At 34.7% G+C, this 7,500-nt stretch overlaps 1 protein-coding gene across 1 annotated transcript in view; it reads left to right on the plus strand.

Annotated features, from left to right (window-relative positions):
- LOC143032640 (insulin receptor-like) overlaps nt 1-7,500 on the plus strand; it is an 83,423-nt gene that overhangs the window by 230 nt on the left and 75,693 nt on the right. The gene's annotated exons all lie outside the window — the stretch shown is intronic.

Here is a 7,500-nt window from a genome sequence, read left to right on the forward strand (position 1 = left end):
TCATTATGCTATTTAAGAATTATTCAAAGGAAAAATGAGCTTCACTTTTCACATCTTTACTTAAAAAAAAAAAAAAAAAACATGGTTAAAGTGACTAGATTTATTTGAGCTAAAACCGAGACACTTCCATATAAATGCATACATACATACATATATATATATATATATATATATATATATATAATACCTAAATAAATGATATATATATATATATATATAATACCTAAATAAATGATATATATATATATATATATATATAGTACATATATATATATATACATATATATGTATATATATATATATATATATATATATATATATATATAAGTGGAGTAGGAAACACAAGAGTCTTCGTCTGAGTTTACTCCTGACTAGTCTCGCAGGTATGCTTTGAAAAGCATACCTGCGATACTAGTCAGGAATAAACTCAGACTTAAGACTCATATGTTTCCTACTCCACTTGCGTCAACCTGTCAGAATGTCTCAGCAAATATATATATATAAGTATATATATATATATATATATGTTGAGGCATTATATATATATATGTATATATATATATGTATATATATATATGTATATGTATATATATATAGTGTATATATATATATATATGTATATATATATATACATATATATATATATATATATATATATATATATATGTTTCATTAAAAGTGATGGCTAGTTGTGCATTAATAATTTTCTTAAAGGTATTTTCCATATACCTTATTAAGGATTTGTTTTCCTTAGGAAGGAAATTTATGACTTGGCTGTATGTAGTCATATTAGCTAGATCGCGATTTCGGGTTCAAGACCCTTCTTCAGTAGCTATAGGGATAAGAATTAATCCGAAGATTCTAGTAAAGATCTAAGTTTTATACTAGAGTTTCTATACTTGCTAATCACTGGGGGAGGTCACCTGGTATTACGGGCAGGGACGAAATGTCACGTGCGCTAGGGAGCCTCCGGGTTTGTGTTGTGGCGGAATGTGGCGTTTTGTCTCGTAGTTGGACGAGTGGCGTTTTGTCTCGTATTGGCGTTTGTGGTGTTATGTCTCATGTTTGTATTTGTAACGGTTTGTCTCATGCTTGGAAGGGCTCTAAGGTCTTCTGCTTGTACATTTAGGTTTGGGCTCAACTCTTTAATATACAACGCTTCTAAAATTGGGAGGCGTCTATCGTCAGTACATAAATCCAAAATCTCTGTGTTTTTCTCTAGTGTCTCTCTTGCTAGTGTTATGCCGTGGGCTTCTCTTAAGTGATTTTTAGGGGCTCCAGATGTCAGGTGGTATGAGAGGCGACGGGATAACCTCATTGTCGTCATGCCAATATAGGTGGATGGGAGGGCTTCACAGTTCCCTCGTGTACATGTGAACCTATAGATGACATGTGATTTCTGAAGTTCCTTTCTCTCTTGTAGGGGGCTGTTTCTAATAAGAAGGTGGCTAGTTTTCTTAGTTTTATAATAAATCACTAGATTTAGTATTTTTTCTGGATTGACTGGTTTAATGTTTCTTTTTATAATTTGTTTCATAATGCGTTCATCTTCTTTATAAGCTGACGAAAAAGTGGATTTATAATATATGTTGATTTTCTCTTTATTTTGTTTATCATCACTTTTAATGAAACATGCATTAGAGAAAAACTCCTGCCCAAATACACTGACAATATATATATATATATATATATATATATATATATATATACATATATATACATACACACTGAATGGTTCCCAGTGATCAATTAACATCTTTTTTAACCACATATCACTTTTAATTCCATAACATCGTAAACGAGACTGAGTATTGCTCGAAGGCGGCATCCGTTGGAAATTGAAACGTGGACGAGCCGAGGATTCGAACCCAGCTAACCCGTAACAAAGTTACATTGACGTAAACCAATACGCTATACATACATATGTGTATATATATATATATATATATAAATATAATTATATATATATTTATATATGTATATACATATATATATAAATATATATACATGCAAGTTTAATAACTTTGAAGAGAAACAACAGAAACAGAACGCTTTCGTATATTACATCGTCAGTGCAGAAATACATAGAGAGTACCAACAAGCAGAAAGCAATGGTAGGGAAAAAAGTAAAGTGGAGATGAGGAGGGATTCATATGTCAACGGAAGAAAAAAAGAAAAAAAAAAAAAGAACGTGGGACATTCCCGTGGGCACGAGTTGGTGATCAAATGTCAACAATAAAAAAAAAAAAAAAAAAAAAAAATGTGGAACACTCTCCATGGTTACAAGGGGAGGATCAAATGTATAATCAAATTTAATCAGCAAATGGTCTTACAATTGGTACATATTTGCTATTTCTTTACAGATACAGTTATCTAGCTTATACAATCTTAAATTGAGATTGACATTATCATCTTGGGTGGATTTAATCAAACCGTCTTCAATAATATTTCTTTCAACTATATTGTTGCTGAAAACAACTACAATGACATTATCCCATCCAATAGGAATGTTAAAGATGTTGAGGAGTGTGAAAATAGCATTTTACCCATATTTTATTTTGTTTTATTGTAGCTGATAGCTCTTTTGTCGCTTAACCAATGTAGATTTAATATATCTAGAAAATGATATATATCTAATATATTTAGACTTTGCAAAAGACTACTTACTAAATTAACATCACACCGAGTAAGTGATAGCCTATTGAGTTGGACTAGTAATTGGTTGAATGATCGCAAACAAAGTTGTTTTAAATGGCAAAACTTCTAGATGGAAAATTTTTACCAATGTATTCCTCAGGGTTCCGTTCTTGGGCCACTTCTATTCCTAGTATATATAAGTGATATAGACCACGGACCAAAATCTATTGCCTCCATAATTGTTGATGATACAAAACTATGTGGAATGGCAAATGATCACTTAAACCAATTAGATATTCAAGAAGATTTAGATAAATTACAGCAATGGTCTGAAAAGTGGCTAATGAAATCTAACACAAGTAAATGCAAGGTTATGCACATAGATAAAAATAACAATAATTACGATTATAAGTTGTTTGGAAGTTCGTTAACAAAAGTGGATACTGAAAAGGATCTCGGCGTAATTATCAGTAACGATCTAAAATAATTTAAGCAGTGTATTTCAGCCTCTTAGAAAGTAAACAAGATTCTAGGGCTAATTGCGCGATCTTTTGAGTTCAAAAGTCCAACTCTTATTAACAAGCTATATAAATCGTTAGTTCGTCCACATTTGGAATATACTGTTTCTGTATGGTCACCGAATCTCATTAAAGACATTGACAGATTGGAAAAAATACAACGGCGAGCCACAAAACTGATTCCAAATGTAAAAAAATAGATCATACGAAAATCGATTAAAACATGTGAATCTGTTTTCCCTAAAAAAGCGTAGACTCAGAGGTGGATTGATACAATTCTTTAAGATTCTAAAGGGAATCGACAACATCAATAGTGACAAAATTTTCACACTGAATGAGAATCCGACAAGAAACAATGGTCTCAAATTGTCAGGAAATAGATTTAATTTGGAAATGGGTAGAAACAACTTCGCCAACCGTATAGTTAATGAATGGATTAAATTTCCTGCAGAGGCAGTGCAATGTAGTTCAGTTTGAAGCTTTAAGAATCGTTTAGAAAAACACTTAAGCAAGATGCAATAATGACTGCCATTTATTTTATATTATTTGTTTGTTTGTTATCATTTGTCTGTTTGTTTATTATTTTGTTGAATTTCATTTGTTATTAGTTACACTCACTCCGGTAGTGGTCGGGCCACTTGCTGACCCCTCACCGCTAGCACCAAATGCCTCCAGACTCTACGGTCCTGTGCCACTGTCATCCAATCCCGGACATCTACTCCAGCCTTTTCCAGGTCCTCCCTCACGTTGTCCATCCATCTTCTGCGTGATCTTCCTGGGAAACGTCTTAGTTATTAGTTACATGTCAATTTATTATTATTTACTATTTACCTGTTTGTTTACTATTAAAATATACCTATGCATTTATTTATTCAATTTATTATTATTTATATTGTTATAATTTTTACTCAACTATTTATCATTATTATATGTTTTTCGCATCCGACCTAGTTATGGACCAATAGGTCTCCTATCGGCATGCTCCGCCTTTGTAAATCCTTTGTAACACATTAGCCTGGAAACAAAATCCTACCAGTAATCCTTCAGAACTCTAATCCGTCCTGCGGCATCATTTAGAAATGTTGCACAAATTTGATGCTCTACCACCTGAGATTAGAAACTGACCTCCTGGCCATCCTCAAGTCTAGCAATTCAAGAGGAGCCATCCACCACTAGATGTTGAATCATTATTTACAAACGGTCCAGTCGACCGCGCCATCAGCTAAATGACTAACCACATTCGCCACGACTGCTATCACCCTCCTACTCTGGACATCTTTGAAATTAATTTTCGCATTCCTCTTGGTTGTCATATTGAAGAACTACCCTTCGCCTGTCATCCAGGGATTAAATACCAAGAAATCGACAACTTCGCCATAGTCTTCCCCCTCGACTTTCATAAAAAATAGATAATAGTTTGTGTCGAAGAAAAAGTCTTTAGCAAAACTAAAACGCGTGAAATCTACTTCCTCAACATCGACGACCTTTTCATTAATACAAATCAAGAAGCTGAACGCCTACTGCATACAAGAAACACCAGGCTTAATCTTCATGGTAGAAAACAACATCGACGGTGCCATGACACTCTTGGATATCCTCGTAAAACAAGAAAAAGAAAATATACACTGACGTCTATGTCAAGGCTACAAGCACTGGAGAGTACGAGTACTGAATGGCTGAAGTGAGTGCCATCATACATACATACATATACCAAAGGATTTTTCCCCCTTATAAGGGAGGTAGCCAAAAAAACAAAGGCATAAAGACCACTCCCACCCATTCCATCCCCATCATACTCCACTCCCCTCCACCCATCATAGACACAAATATTACGACCGTAGATGCCTACTTCCGGAAATTATTAACTCATTACAACACGTGAAAACAATCTGATGAAGTGATGGAACGACCCACTCAAGTACTTCAAAACAACGACTCCAGCAAACATAGCATCGACAGAAAAAAAAAAAACAAAAATAGACTACTGCGCGACTCCATCAAAAGGAAATAAATATTAGATTTTACTATCGAATCTTCTTTTCGACACCTTACAAAGAAGAGAGTACAACAAAACAGTGAAAAGAAACATCACATCAGTGAATACATAAAAGTTGCTGAATCTTGTAATTCATTACAAGAATAACATGATCATGTACTTGGCACTCAGCAACAGCTCCAGCAAAAAAAAAAAAAAAAAAAAAAAAAAAAAAAAAAAAAAAAAAAAAAAAAAAAAAAAAAAAAAAAAAAAAAAAAAAAAAAAAAAAAAAAAAAAAAAAAAAAAAAAAATTCCAGCAGTCTCGTGACATTTGTAGGATCAAATGTAAAAGTGCTGGTTATTGGCGACGATTTGTTCATATATGGCGGTTGTGCTGGATTGCATATGGAATAATAGATAATATTTCAACTTCCCCGAGGTTATGGAGTAACACCAGATTTGGACTCGACTTAAAATACGCGCAAATTCATATTTCTGATAAATACTATATATTCACCATGTGACTGTTACGATAAACATTTTAGGTACAGATGGGTCGTAAAAGACTAACGTCATGAATTTGCGAATCATAGATATAAGCTTCCGACAGCTCACTGGGAGACTAGTACAGTAAGGGCCTCATTTGAGGGAACAGAGGGACGTGCCACTTCCCGAACCCCGCCAATTTTTCTCCCCATCCCTGATTCTCTAGGTGAAACCTATAATCATTATTGACAAGGTTAGACAAGCTTTCATATACTTCCCCATATAGCTGTCAGACCACTGATTAAGTTTATCATAATGCAATTGATAAATATCATATACAATAAAAATCATTAGGAGTATAATGTTGGCATAGGTTTTATTCTTTTTCTCTTTGAATTATAAATTAGATGAACAGGAGAATACAAGAGTCTCATTTGGCTGGGATAATGGCAGTCCACGAAACTATAAAAATAACCGAGCAAGTGGGTCTGCCCCACATCTATCATAACTCTAACTTCCTTCCATTTCATTCTTTTCTTCCACTAAACCCCCAAATCCCCTCCTCCCTCCCTCTCCCCATCTTATCTATCCTGCCCTCTAACTAACTAATACAGATAGACGTTCCCCTACGTACATGCATACTAATGCATGTTTTGTCCCCGTCCTCCAATTTTGTCAACTTACATTTACATGTGTTCTCATGAGCCCTTTTCAAAGCATTTTCTCCGAACTTTGACAGGATTTTCATAAGCAGATCGTCTTGAATATCATAGCATTCATTTGCATTTGAATAGCGTCAAATAGCATGGAATCAATAGAAGCTTGAATGTATGTTGTTTATAATTCTTAAATTTTGCGATAACATTCAGGCCAATACCGGTGCTCTTCATAAACAGGAAAAAAATCGATTTGTTGACACAAACTTCCAATTTAGACCGTGGCCATGACCTTTACATACGCGATATAAATTCAGCTGTAATTGATGGTACTTTAACCGTGATCGATGACATGAATAATATAAGGATTTGGGAATGGGAAGGGATTAATATTGTGCGTTGAACAACCATTCCATAATTGACTGAAATAGCATGCAGTCAAATAGAATGGCATAGTATAAGCCAGAACGAAATCCACAAAATATATCAGTATGTAGTTATAATTCCTTTAATAAAGGAACCACCCAGTAGTCGAACCAAGTTTTCGAATGAGAATCAAAACAAAATTTAGACAATATACCATCAGGCTCAAGATGTTTACTAACGTACCATCTCCGAATATGGAGTGAGTGGGGTTGATATTGCTAAATTAATGACATTGCACCGTACATTCAGATTTCTCGTGCATGATTTTCTTCATCCTTTTTACCCAACCCCGCCCCGCCCCCCCCTCTCTCTCTCTCTCTCTCTCTCTCTCTCTCTCTCTCTCTCTCTCTCTCTCTCTCTCTCTCTCTCTCTCTCTCTCTCTCTCTCTCTCTCTCTCTCTCTCTCTCTATCTCTCTCTATCATTCTCTCTCTTTTATTCTTCCTCTCTCCCTGCACACACACACACACACCACACACAGATTACACATTGACGCAATGGGTTAAAGAAAATACTAGATTTAGACAAAACGAAGACCCATCGAGACTAGATTTGATATTCACCTCTGAACCAGAAATAGTGGAAGAAATAAGTTATAAAACACCAAATGGGAAGAGTGACCACATACTAATAGAGATGGAACTTAAGGAACAAAATGTGGTAAGAAGGAACGAAAAACATAGAGAAGGAAGACTGATGTACAACAAAACTGATTTTGTAAAACTTAGAAAATCTCTCTCTCTCTCTCTCTCTCTCTCTCTCTCTCTCTCTCTCTCTCTCTCTCTCTCTCTCTCTCTCTCTCTC

The sequence above is a fragment of the Oratosquilla oratoria genome, chromosome 14 (assembly GCF_046742065.1).
Source record: "Oratosquilla oratoria isolate Oo_2021 chromosome 14, ASM4674206v1, whole genome shotgun sequence".
NCBI classification, from domain to species: Eukaryota; Metazoa; Arthropoda; class Malacostraca; order Stomatopoda; family Squillidae; genus Oratosquilla; species Oratosquilla oratoria.